The following is a 14,596-nucleotide window of genomic DNA, read 5'->3' on the forward strand; positions in this document are numbered from 1 at the left end:
TGGAGGGCAGGAGGGGGACCAGGGCTGGGGCATGGAAGGGGGGCAGGGGCGCAGGCTCCAGGCGGTGCTTACCTCAAGCAGCTCCCGGAAGTAGCTGCATGTCCGCCCTCTGGCTACTATGCAGAGGCGTGGCCGGGCGGCTCTGTGCCCTGTCCCATCTGCTGGCATTGTCCTTGCAGCTCCCATTGGCCTTGGTTCCCGGCCAATGGGAGCTGCAGGGGCAGTATGCGGAGCCCCTTAGCTGCCCCTATGTGTAGGAGCCAGCGTGGGGGTCATGCTGCTGCTTCCAGGAGCCATGCAGAGCCATAGCACACGTGGAGTGGGGCAAGCCCCGGACCCCACTCCCCGGCGAGAGCTTGAGGGCTGGATTAAAATGTCTGAAGGGCCAGATGCAGCCCCTGGGCCGTAGTTTGCCCACCCCTGGGCTAGTGTCTCGGGGATAAAAGCAACTCCCATTTTGGGTCCTACTTAAAAGCAACTCCCATTTTGGGTCCTACTTAAAAGCAACTCCCATTTTGGGTCCTACTTAAAAGCAACTCCCATTTTGGGTCCTACTTAAAAGCAACTCCCATTTTGGGTCCTACTTAAAAGCAACTCCCATTTTGGGTCCTACTTAAAAGCAACTCCCATTTTGGGTCCTACTTAATTCAATTAAAAGACATGGGCATTAGAATAGGCATTAGAATCTCAAGCTAATAGATTCTAATGTCTTTTCTAATGCCTATGTCTTTTAATTGAATTAAGTAAGACCCAAAATGGGAGTTGGTTTTATCCCCAAGACACTAGCCCAGGGGTGTGCAAACTACGCCCCAGGGGCTGCATCTGGCCCTTCAGACATTTTAATCCAGCCCTCAAGCTCTCGCTGGGGAGTGGGATCTGGGGCTTGCCCCGCTCCAGTCAGGGAGCGGGGTTGGGGGCTTGCCCCACTGCACGCGTGCTATGCACGGCTCCTGGAAGCAGCAGCATATCCCCCATGCTGGCTCCTACCTCCAAGGTTCCCTACACAGATGAAGAATGTTAAATGTTAGTCATCTGTGTAGTGGACCTTGGAGGTAAGGGGGTGGATTGAGTGTGTGTGTGTAGAATATGTAGTAATCAGGTAGAAACGTGTCAGACAGCCATTGATTTATAGGGGTATGATCCACTTGCTTTCTTTCAGAAAACTAAAGAAGTGGATACTTTATATAGCCTGATGATTTTCGGGTAGATAAGTCAGGAGGGCTTGTATCAGCTTGTTCCAGTATGTTCACTGATTCTGAAGGCGTGAGAACCTCTCAGAGTCAAGTTCTCATGATTTTTTAGGATGTGTTATGGCAGAGATCTAAAAACTGATGATTTCATCATGAACTATAAGCATCATTATCAAAATGATGACTGTTGCAAAACCACGTACTGTATCTATTGTGTTACCCGAAACTTCAGGAATACTAATTGTGAGTGACTAGTGTAGTTTGATATTTTTCTAAAAGCTTTACTTACATAAAAGTTTGAATTAGAAGTATTAAAATATTAAATTTAGGAAAATAACTACTGGTAACTACATGCTGTTGAGATTTTATTTAATGTATCAAGATGTCTTGCATTTCTCAAATCAGTCACTTTATTAATAGAAAATTATGTGCAAGACATTAATATTGAAACCTGAAGGCAAAGCTAGAAAATTGCTGCTTATTTGAACAGGTATAGTAATTTGAGAAAAATGTTCTTGTATTCAATATATTTTGTGTTTCTGCTATCATAGACATTTAAGTATTTACTGTTTTTAGTAGAATTGTAAACTTAAAGGCAGCTTGAATAAATTCCGCAGCACTTTATGGGAAAAAAATAGCTACGTTTAGATTTGCCTATAAGAATGGTTTTGATTCTTACAAACATTTCATTAAGTATGTATTTTAAATATATAGATTTACAACAAGTTAAATAACTAGAAACAAATAACTGCATGGTAATATTTAATGTATTTCTCTACATCAGGAAAAAAATTTAAAGCTCTTTGTTTTTTTGTCAGACCTAGATCCTAGTTATCTCAGCATGATGTTAGTAAAATACATGCCAGCATGTTAAAATTTTGTCAGTATCAGTCACTTGTTAGAATTATGATTCAGTACACAGAAAATAAATTGCCAGACAAATGAAATTTAGCTAGAATCTCTCTGAAATATGTAAGCATTGCTCTTGCTAAAATAAGAAATGGAAAAAAAAGTTGGGTGATTTGCCATTGTTTTGACTGAAATAAAGTTTGCTGCATTTTTGACTAATGTATAACTAAAGTGGAGAGCTTATAATAACTTGGTCAACTCAGTTTGGACATGTTAGTCTTTGTGCTTTCTTGAAAGTACCAGAAATAATTATGCTTGAAGATAGTGTTGTCAAAACAAACTACTCTGGGCATGCATACTTGAGCAGTTTACATCAACAGTTTGAGTTTGTATTTGAATTTCAGATGACAATATTTATTATAAAGAGAATGTTAATTAGCTTTTCGTGTTTAATAATTAGTTTCTCCTGGATTAATAATGTAAATTCTCATACTTTCCTCCTTGTGTATGGTGTTTTTTCCTGTTGTTGAACAGGAATAATTTGAATAATATTTTAACTATCCTTTCTTAACCATGTAAATGGATTGCTGCACCTTACCAACTCCTACAATATGAATTTTTAGTTTTGAAATGTCTTTGCAATGTGTGTATAAAAGGGCGAGAACTATAAAAGCTTTACATGTGTATATATATATTTTTAAAGTTTATTTTACCCTAGCGTGATTCTTACCTACCCAGCATGATGCCAGTAGTGCTTATAGAGGAAGTTGCCCTGACACCTCAGACAACGAATAAGTACACTGAGGGTTATTTTGAGGTTTTCACCTCTCTTAATTTTAGGCCAGTGTCTGCCTGTTGTATCTATTCTCTCCTCCTTATTTTCTGTGCTTCCCTGAGGAGCACTAGCTAAAACTCTTCTGGTTGAAAATTCCAAGAATAAAATACTTCTGGTTCCAACAAAGACTGAGAAATCCAGTTCCATTCTCTAAGTAAAACCCAACAATATTTGCAGGGGAATATATTTCATAATTTAAAATAATTATTCACAAAATAATACAGCTAGGAAAAATATTAGATCGTCCAAAATAGCTGTACATGTTTAAAGTTGCTGTATGCACAGTACATAAAAAAAAATGACCTCATAGATGTACTATATGTAATTTGTGTGCTGAGGAAATTAAAAGTTAAACTGTTAATATTAGAATAGCATTGTCAATGTTGTCATGAGGAAAAAAATTAGTTTTTTCTTAGAATCTGAATAACACAAATATAATATCTAAAATTTATCATGATCTTCAGTAACAGTCATAATTTTAAAGTAACACTCTATTTCATTATTATTGTGGCTATCTGATTTTTAAAATTCACATTGGATAATTATGTAATTATTATAACAAAGTTCCTATCCCTAGTTTCCAACCTCGCTCGTATTTTTAATGGAAAATACATTCGGTTACTATTTGGTGAAACTATAACAGAAGGGTTCATTGGCCTTTTATGAATTGCTTGTCTATGGTAGGTCTTTTAACGTAGACTGGGGTAGTCAATTATTTTTTGTCATGGTCCAAATTTCTTGGTCAGGGTCCAGACTCCAGAGAAACATTTTTCATACCGCAATAACTAAGTAAATAAAAAGGTTTTGAGGTCTGTTCAAAAGTGTCTGGCGGTTCCGATTTGGCCCATGGTCTGCCTGTTGAATATCCCTGTACTAGACTGTCCTTTTGCATAACAGCCCCTCACTCCTACTCCTCAGCCTAGATGTGTCTCATTTTGGTTGGCCACAAGTTTTTTGTCCTGGTTTTTAAAGAGACAAAACTGTTACCAGCCTCTTATTTTCATACTATGCTAGCAAATCCTACAAGAAAGAATATTGCGATTTTGTCACTATACATATAAATAGCTGGTATGGAGATTCTAAGTGGTAAAAGTTATTTAAAAAAGTCTAATCTACCAAAGGGGTAGTTCCAGAATTCCTTTATTGCAAACAGTGGTGGTAATTATAATCTTTCTTTGTAGGACATTGCTATGACAGGTTGCGTTACAGTTTGTCATACACATTAATATATGTGCTCAATTGTTGTTGCAGTATTCCTTTTGCTGATGTTACTGACCAGGAGTACTCATTGGGGTGGAACATTTTGAAGGGCATGCTATAATTAAAATATTGTGATGTGGCATTATTGCATAACTCAAGGACATGCCATTGTCACCTAACTTGTGTGTTGCAAGAACAAGATTTGTGAGTTTTATTCCAGTTGAGATTTTCCAGTGATTAACTGCCACTCCCTCCTACACTTTCAGTTCTTTTTCAACAGGAAAATAAATGTTAGCACAACTATTAGTTGATGGGGAGGAAACATAGGGAAGAGGGGTCGTTTCGTGGGTAAATAGGATGGGACATAGGAGGTTGGGGAGAGAAGAGTTTAAGGCTGCATGAATAGCTCAGCTAGGAAGCACAAGATAGTACCCCAAATCTGTGGTGTAAATACAAGGTTAATAGCGTCAAGCCTCAGTTAATCAAACACAAAGTAAATTGAGTGCAGTCATTTTTTAAAATCAGTGATGCACATTTAAATAATTTAAAACTGAAGTTCTTACATTGTATGTGCTTAATCATGATTCATTTTAATTAACCAAAGAGACAGATGATTGTGACTAATAAAACAGCTGTATTTTCTCATACTGTGTAGAATATACCTCCTAGAAGCTTAAAAAAAGTTGAAACAAGTGCTCAAGATCTTATTTTGCACAAATTTATAGATTGGTCAAAATATTAATATTTTATAGTTAGAGAATAATCAAAAGAATATCTGGTAACTAAAATATTTTTGTTGTCATAATTATACCACAGTTTAAATTGTTGTTAACGTGCTCGGTAAACAGGTGCTTAAAATATTTTTTTTGGAAAAATGTTGTAATTAATGTAAAAAGTCAATGGGAGCTAAAGTGAAAAAAAATCCTTTCTCACAAAATAAAAGAACTATTTCACTTAAGTCATGTTAAAGTTTTATCAGAAGCTTCTATGCAATAAGTGCACCTGCTAGAAGAGGAGTTATTTTGCTTACAGAGGCAGTGAAATATAAATGCTAAAAGAATAAGGGAATACATTTTGATCCTTTCGTATTGGGTGTCAGTCTGATTACCATTACTCTTTAATTGATTTTACGTTTAAAAAAGTACTCACCAGATACGTAGATGGCTGAAGTGTTCAAGGTGATCACTGTTGCTAAGCTGTAGCTGTCAGTGCGGAGAGAGAAGTACCTGTTCTGTGCTTGATGGCTAAGTGAAACTGAAGGAGGCTGTTTCAGTGGGAGGGATTTAAAAAGTGTAGGAGTTGAGCCCTCAGGGTGTAGAGATGCACCTGATATTACTCCAGCCTGAAGCTACGATTCATGTATTTGTATCCACTGCTTTCGTTCAGCATTAGCTCAGCGTCTGAGCTATCAAACAAAACTCTTGTCACTTTTGTGCCCTCCAACAAGCACATTTCTCTGTTCCCACAGTCATGTTTGTGCCACTGCATAATGATCTACTGTAAGTGAGGTGAAACATGGTGTAGATATGTGCTTAGCTTATGATCTTTTAAATCCGTTTAGGTGGGACACAGATCATAATGATTAAGTGTTGGTAAACTGTAGAAAAAATTGCATGTAAAACACAGCAAGCTGCAACAAACAATATTTGGTTTTAGTTCTATAGAAACCATAGTTTTGTATGAATGCCTTTGTATGTTTGGCTTTTTAACACATTTGCTTATTATCTTTTTTTCTTTCCTTTTATTGAAATTGGTTTATCCTTCATGAGTCTCTTCTCTGGTGAAGGCGGGACTCAGCTAACCCCAAGCTTGCTTGCCGCAGGAACCTGCCAAAGCTTGCTTATAATTGACAGCCAAATGCACAGATACTGTAAATGGAAAGGAGACTCCTCAGTAGGAAATTGATTATCACATCCACGCATTCACTCCTTTTGCAGTTTAACTTTATGGCTGTTGAGCAAACCAAATTATAACCTTTGGCTAGCATTGATACTTGCTTTTAGTTAGATTTATAAATATGACAAATTTATTACTGCGTTCACCAGAACTAAATTAGATATCTAAAAGTTATCTTTGCAAAGCTATTAAATGAGAGAACATAGCTCATGTATTCTATCCCTTTAAAAACCTTTATGATGCTTCATACTTTCTCTGAAATAAATTCCTCAGTTTTTGAAAGTCAAAACTGGATGTAGGCAGAGTCAAAGTTCATGTAAAAGAGGGCTATGAAACTGCTCTCCACATTTAGTTTAACAAATTCCTTCATTTATTTCCCCTGTGAATTCATAGTGAATTCAGGCAGTCAGCTTCAGACTGGGCACAAATTATTTTGTCTGATTTTTTTTTTTTTTTTTTTTCCCCAGCGTGAGAATCAGTTGTGGAATTTCGAAAGAGTTTCTGTTGATGTGAAAGGGAAGGGTGGGTTTTTCTCGCTGGGTGTGTTACTTCAAGAAAGGAAAAACCAGAGGGAATGTTTCTGAATGAACATGAGTTTGGTAATTTGCTATTGAGAGAGCTTTTTTGACAAGAGTGTTGTGTCAGACCTCTCCAACAGGAATATGGAGACCAATAGAGAATTAGTTATGTAAATGCTGTTTCCTAATGTGTAGACCATGTTCACTGCTGGTATAAACAGGCATGATTCTGGGAGTTCTCTGTGTACACCAACAGTGATTTTTGCCTTCCATAGTTGTTTAAGATCTGTGTGCTGAATCCTGTTATCCGTCTGCACTAATATCTCCTGTGGACTAAAATTGGAATTCTGCATGTGCAACTTAATTTCATATTAGGCAGTAAGGTGTTTTGGTTCAGGTATGGTCTGTCTTTCTGTTTGCACAGCATTTCACATGATAGGGTGCTGAGTCTCACTGAGGCACTCGGGTGCTACTGCAAAATAGATAAATAATAAATTTTAAGGCCCAGCAGACAATGTTACGTTTGTATTACAAACATCATACAAAATACAAAACTATACTTGTCTAAAAAGGTATGATTCCCTTGTGCAATTATTGCTAAGAAAAGAAATGTTTTGGCTTGACATGGGATGTAGGACCTTGTCCACAAGGTAAAGGTAATTTAAAAAAAAAAAAAAATTTAAAGCAGAAGCTTTCCAACCTTTTTTTTTTATAGTGGAACCCAAAGTTTAATAGATGGATTGACTTGTGGACATCCCCGGTTCTATTCACAGTTGCACAGATCACGTCCCTTCCTTTTTTCAATTGCACAGCATCTCTGTGGCAGTTACAGTGGAGGAATAACATTAGGAAGTGTATTTTTAGGTTCTTTTAATGCAATTTAGCAGTTTGAAAAGGAGTACCAGCATTGTGTTACCATCAAGCTCTGCCTGCACCATTTGTCTGTAAGGACTGTTACATCCCTTCTCTTCCCCCTTAGTTCGGAAGGAGAGGTCTTAGTCTATTTGTACTCTTAAGAAGAATTTTTCCCAAGGGGAGTTTGCCATGTTTGCTTATGTTTAGTACTTCTCTGAAAACACTGTTCCTGAAAGGAGAGGTCCTTTGTTTCCTCAAATATCTGGGAGGTTTTCCTTTAGTATTCCTTTTCTCACTGTAGGAAGCCTTTCTCTTGTGCTTGTGAGACTGAAATGGAACATGAACGATATACTTAACTGTCTCCTTGTGTCTTCTCTAAAACTTGCAGCATGTATTTGTTTTTCCATTCCTTTTCCATGGAGTGAGAGGATACATTTTTTGTCTTTCTTTCATTCCCTTAAGAGTGATGGATTTGTTTGACCCTTGGGAAACTGAGGTATGTTTTCCTGGATAGATTCTGAGAAAATATTTTTAAGTACCTGAGAGAACTTTTCAGCTTCTGAAAGTTAAAGGAAAGTTAAAGGACAGAGAGGCAGTTAAGTTTTAGAAACTGTTGATTTGTTTTGTTTTTCTGGTCCTGCTCTCGCAAGTGTGAGGGAGGCAGTGAAGTGCTGTCCTGCTCCTGCCTTGATCCAGATATATCATGGAGCTATTAAACACTTAGCCACTCCTAGAAATGGCTGTTGTTTGGCAGGTACAGCTGCAGCAGGGAACAGCTAAAGAAATTGGAGGTACTATGTATAGGTTAAAAGGGTATAAAAGACATGAAATCCAAAGCCTTAGGAAAATTCCAAGTGGTAGAACCTAAGTGATAGGATAGCTCCTGTATAATCTCTGCTAGGAATAATAAATTCTGGTAACACAAAGACCTAGTAAAAGCTGATAACCAATATTTATTTTATTGTTTTTTGTTAATTCATTGCACTTGCAGCTTCTATCATTATTAGATAAACCTAACCATTCACCTGATGGGTGACACTGTTTAAACGAGGATGAGCACAACAGTCATATTAGATGGTATAAACTCCAGGATTGATGTAACACACTGGTGTTTATTACTGAGCTGTCCTTTTGTCATTGTTTTAAATGGCCTTTTATTTCTGCAGAGGTCTGTATCTATAGTTTAAGTCCTGCCCGCTCTGTAGGCTAGGAAATGATTCTTATGAATCTTAAATGGAATTTAGACCAGCCTTCCTGACAATCAAATAAGTGTTACCCAGTGGCCATAGTTGGTTTCTGTTGACAATTGTACGGTAGCAAATAGCTTTTCTTTAAGATGCTTAAATACTAAAGTATTGGTGCTCTCTATATAGTAAGGAAGGTAGCTGAAGATCCATGTTGTTTAATTTATCCCTTTATTTCGGAGACTCAAAAGTGTAGTTGACTTGGTCAGAGAAAAGCTGTAGGGAATTTTTGTAACAGCTTATGATCCCCCCCTTAAGTGAGGAATCTTTGGTCTGTCTTTTCTGTAAAGAGCTATTTTTAATACAGCAAATTGTTCACCTACATTTAATTTCCCTCACAAATTTTCTTATTTTATAATGCCACCATCAAGTTATTTTATAACTCCACAGACCTTCAAGGTCTGTGTAACAATAGCCACTACCCCACTGATAGTTATTTTTTTCCACAGTCATTCTACCTTTGCCATTGTTGGGGCTCCTCTGAAAGCAGGAATCTGAGTTCCCACCTCAGATGAAGCAGAGTCAAAAAGGGTATAAATAGCTTAGGCATCTTGTCCAGGGTAAAGGGAGTTGTGAATCCCCTCGCCAAACAGAGCTGCAAAAGAGATGGCAATCTCCAGTATTACATTTCTACATCCTACTAAAGTTGTCTTAGTAGTATAAATATATTGAGCAGCTACTACAGATAATGCAGAGAATCATAAAAGATAACCTTAAGGTAACTCATCTGGTTGGATACTACGATGCTTTCATTTAAGAATGGAAATATTACCTAAAAACATAATCACATGTCCAGGAAGTCCCCTCGCTTTCTACTGCAGAACCTGTAGATGTAGTTAAGTGTTGACAGATCCAGTAAGAATTAGCATGTCTTTGATTACATTACCCTAGCCAATTCCAAAATAGCACAATCTTCTTTGAATCTATTTGGTATGACTCCAGTGTTATGGCTTCTGCTGTGCCTCAAAACATGCATGGATTTTACACAATATCCTCTTTAAGTATCCTCTTCCAGTTCTATATGGATAGTTATTAGTTTTAATGATTCTCCAGTAACACCTTTTGAAACATATCTTTATTCTTCCTAAAGACTTTGAGTTCCTGACTTTGGAGATATGTCTGGGCATGTTAGCTTGGCAATCTTTTGTAAGCCATTTGTCCAAGCTCACCAGTTCAACTTATCCGTACAGAAAATACATAAAAATTCAGAAGTTTAATACCAGATTACAAATGATATTTTCAGGTGTTTGTTGTGGCCTATATTGTAACTGCCTTTTTGGCATTGGAAACTAAGATGATTCTTGTGCTGGCTCCTAACATCTCCCTGGGGTAGTGAACCAACACAGGGGAAGCAGGTTAGTTTGGAAGTAGATGCTTGGGGCCGTGTTATAGACTGTTTATAATAAGGGGTTTTAGTAGTCATTGTTGTCTTTGCGTACCACTCCAGCAGAGAACCAAAATATGCCTTGCTTCTATTTGTGGTTGGCACTTGTGTTTTTTATTTTGCTCCAATCTCCATGTTTGCTTAGGATTTCTGGCACAAATCCATTTGCTGATATACTATCTAGTGTTTCATTTAGAATTAATTTGTACGTACCTTAATTGTTTCATGTTCAGTCTAAACTTGAGGGGCTAGTTTTATTAGTTATGTGATATATTCCAAGTACGATTCGGGGTATAACTTACTTTGTTTTTTTTTCCCTCCTAGAAATTTGACTCCTGCTTCCTTGAAAGATGTCAATAGGTTAAAAATTTAGATAGAATTTTTAAAGACTTTCCACTGGACAGAGGAAATATCCCTTTATGGTGTGTTTTCTTGTCTGCCTCAGAAATCTGCAATAATAAAGCGCATAAATCAGCAGCTTAAACATATTTAGTTGAATAAGATATTTGTCCTACTTCTGAAAAAGATTTTAAGAGTGAAATTCTATTTAAGAGTACTGTTTCTTACTAATTGATTATATCATGTGATCTATTCTAAATATTTAGGTGTAGGTAAATGTTGCATGTTAGCAATTAGCCACATGACTTCCATTAACTTACTGTAGTTGTGAGGTTAAATTCTTGTACACTGAAAATGTACTCCTTCAAGCAAAATTACTAGAAGTCATTTAGACAGATGAGGTGGTTGAGGCAATGTCTTTTATTGGACCAACTTCTGTTGGTGAAAGAGACAAGCTTTTGAGCTCACACAGAGCTATTCAGGTCTGGGAAAGGTAATCAGAGTGGCACAGCTAAATAGAAGGTGGAACAGGTTAAGAAGTTAACTTGTTATAAGAAACCATTTGAGGAGAAGTGGGAAGTTAAGACCTCTGCAGTCACAGGATGAAGGAGGGTTAGTGGTTTACAGATTGTTGTAATGAGCCATAAATCCAGTGTCTTTACTGAGTCTATGGTTTTTAATATCTAGCAAAATTATGAATTTAAGCTCCCTGGCTTGTCTTTTGAAGGTGTTATGCAGGTTTTCTTTGAGGATGAGGTCCAATAGGTCATATATGGTGTGATCATTTTGTGAAAAGTGTTGACCCAGAGATACTATGGTGTTTTTTGTCTTTTATCATTATCCTCTGAGAGTTCACTTGGGAGAACAGTGATTGTCTGGTTTCACTCACATAGTTGTGATTGGGGCAGTTAGTGCACTGGATGAGGTACACCCCATGTTGTGATAGGCACATGTAGAACCCATGGATCTGAAAAGGTGTGTTGTGGGAGGTATTGATCATCATAAAGTTGGATGTATGTCTGCAGGTTTTGCGTCTGTTCTGACAGGATTTGGTGTATCTGGTCTGTGGGGAGCTTGCTTCTGATGAGTGTAGTGAGATTGGGGGTTGTTTGATGAAGGCTAAAAGAGGGGGTTTAGGAATGGTTTCTTTCAGGATGTCATTTAAAATGTTAATACCAGGAAACACTATAGGAGAACTAGAGTGGACTACTACACTGAGGATTGTAGCTCTCTTAAATGAAAGGCTCCTTACCTTACAGCATTTGTAGGTGATGAAATCTTAATATGCGCACTTAGTTGCTGTATGATTTCACATCTCTTTGGTCTTGCTGCTGTATTTGTGGTTTTGTAGCCTTCAGCCTTTGTTTTGTTTTGTTAATTGGGTGGGGATAAATACTAAACCAACAAGAGAATCCTTGTTTACTTGAATTTCCGGTTTGCTTGTGAAAGGACCTTATTAAAATTTCTCTTGATGACATTACATTATAAACTTTCTAATTAATAAGATGGAATATATAGGAACTTTAAAATGCCAAGGGTTTCCTAATATGCCAGTGGTGAGATTAAAAGTGTGCTTATACTGAAGTCTCCACAGCTTCTTGACCACTGCAAATAGTCACAGCTATATTTAATTAGTAGCCGTAAAATTAGGGGGCTGATCTTGCTCCCATTAAAGTCAATGTTAGTTTTGTCAGTGATTTCAGTGGGAGCCTGATCAAGTCCTGGATATTTCAGGTAACTTAATTTTTGCATAGTGCACTGTATGGTCCAGCACAGTCCTACTCTTTTTTTATTTAAACATACTAATTGTTAAAGTAAGATTGGAAGCAGTTGCTTCGTGGAAGTTAGAGGAAGGGAAGCAGAGGGGAGGTGAGAGGCGCAGCAGAATGATTTTGCATGGTTGAACATGAAACTGATTGGTGTTAATTTGGCAGGATTCCAGTAAGGAAAACACTTTTGTTGTCAACTAGCCTACACATTCATACTCACTTATTCATTCGCAGAGGATGAATTTCATCTCTCTTCCTGTACTGTGTCTAACAATGAAAGCTACTTTTTATTCAGCATTTCATATAGAAAGCAGTCACTTTGATTATATACATAAAGAGTTGACTATGTGGTTGGCTCAGAGGCTACTGACTCAGTGTAGGTGATCCAAGTTCTAAACTTGGTTTCTCACTCCCAAACTAGTGGGATCTGGGAACATTATGGATGCACTAGAATCAGTTTCTGATATAGAAGGTGGAAGAAAATGCTTTGCATACTTCTTTAGCACTCAGTGCATGGTAGGAGAAAGGAAATAACTTACAAACTGAAGTAACTATTTTCTGGGGAGGGAGGGAGAGAAGAGGAGGTGGGGAGAAGGGATAGAGGCTAGAAGGAAGGAGGAGTGGAACATGGAGGTCTGAGAGGAGAGTCACTATGAGAGGTGGGGGTGGGAAGCAATCAGAATAAACAGATAGCACGTAAAAGATAAGTCCAGGGACTGAGAAGGACATTCAGCTGCTTCTGGGGAATGGCTTTACCTCCGATGGCTTACTCTGCCCCGGGAGTGCCTGCTTTTACCTTTTTGTAATTCCATGAAGCTAGGATCAGGGCTTGATGTCTCTCTTGATCTCATATAGGGGGACCTTGGCTGGCCTCATTTCTTGCCCTTGCTGTGGCTCAGGTTGCTGTTTGGAGGGATTCTCTATAGCTTCTAGAGCTTGCTCTATCTCTAGGGCTCCTTACTTTACTGCCTCCAAACAAGAGCATGGAGTCTAATGCTGTCAGTACAGAAAAGACCAGTGTGCTAATTTAGTGGAATAAACTGACTGTGTACTGTTCCAGTGAATGGCAATCATGGTGTATTGTTTCTGTAAGAGGCATAAAGGTATATACTATCTAGAAGTACACTAATAAATATTTCTGTAAGATCTTGAAAAGAATGGTCCAGGTCCTCCGCCAGTATCAATTGGCATAGCACCATTAACTACACCAATTTACACCAACTGAAGATCTAGGGTAGAATTATCAAAAGCACCCAAGAGACTTAGCCTGAGTCCCATTTTCAAAACATTTGGACGCCTCAGTCTCACTGAAAGGCAATGGGATTTGTGCTTCTAAATTTCTTAGGTACTCTTGAAAATTTTACCCTGGACCAATATTTCAGCAAAGATTTATGTAATTAAGCAGCTTTTCAGTCCTTGCAGCCACCTGTCAGTTGTCATTTCTATTCTATTCCCGAAATGTATGCATCCATCACCAATTAAATAGATATATGAAATGAGAGCTTTTATATGCTGCCATCATTGCTCTGCTGAGGTTTCACTAATCTCAATGGCAGACATTCTGGCTTTAAAGAAACATCCACCTATGTGTAACATGCTGTGTTTGTTATACAAAAGTTCCCAGCTACTGTGAAAGGTATTATTAATTTGATTAAAGTGGAAATGTCCTCTGTGACCTGTGATAACAGCAGAATCTTTGTTAGCATTCTTTGAGGCCCAGAGAGAGATACCAGCACACTTGTTGATGTTTGTAACGTAACAAACCTTCATGTGTTTTGATCTGGTAGTACGCAGAATGGTGATCCTTGATGTTAGAAGCAAGCTTGATTCAGCAGTTGGTGTCAAGGTGTGCATGTATATTTATGCAAGGTCACTATCAGACTTTGTAGCCTAGGAGAACAGGAGCCAAGAGTGAAATAATCCAAGAGTATTATAGTTTCTGTTGATAATGATATACTTTGTCTTTATAGGTAATTGAGTTGAATTGATTTTCATGTCAGCCATGTTCTTTCTAAAGTAGGTAACAGGAAAATCTAGCTTCCATGTGGGTGCTCAAATCTTTGACGGTATTTTAAAGGATTGGTGACACCTTTATATTTGAAAGTTGTTAGCCACTTCTTGCTTATGAGGAAGAAGAATGTAAACTCAAAACATCTTACTTTAAATCTTCAATTTAATATAGCTGCTTACTACAATAGACTTCAGATTTCAAAACAGTCCATTTTGGGAACTAAAAATATTGTTTAACTATCAGAATTACACAAAATAAATCCAAGATGTAATCAATTGTAAAAGAGTGTATCTGAAGTGAAGCTAAAAAAGTAGAAATCTCTGTCAGAAGGAAATTTCCTTTAAAGGTGACTTGCAAAGGATTTTATAGAACTTGGGCTTTTTCTTTTTTTCTTTTTTCTGATGTATAAAAAAGAGCCTGACAACCTCACTATCTGTGAACATTGAAAAGAGAGGCTCCTTTTCCTGCCTCCTCTTTATAGGTCACTTTAAAGAATTTTGAAGCGC

At 37.6% G+C, this 14,596-nt stretch overlaps 1 protein-coding gene across 7 annotated transcripts in view; it reads left to right on the forward strand.

Annotated features, from left to right (window-relative positions):
* The window catches only part of TBCD (tubulin folding cofactor D), a 252,394-nt gene that overhangs the window by 67,748 nt on the left and 170,050 nt on the right, over window positions 1–14,596 (forward strand). The gene's annotated exons all lie outside the window — the stretch shown is intronic.

Source organism: Lepidochelys kempii, chromosome 14 (assembly GCF_965140285.1).
Source record: "Lepidochelys kempii isolate rLepKem1 chromosome 14, rLepKem1.hap1, whole genome shotgun sequence".
NCBI lineage: Eukaryota > Metazoa > Chordata > Testudines > Cheloniidae > Lepidochelys > Lepidochelys kempii.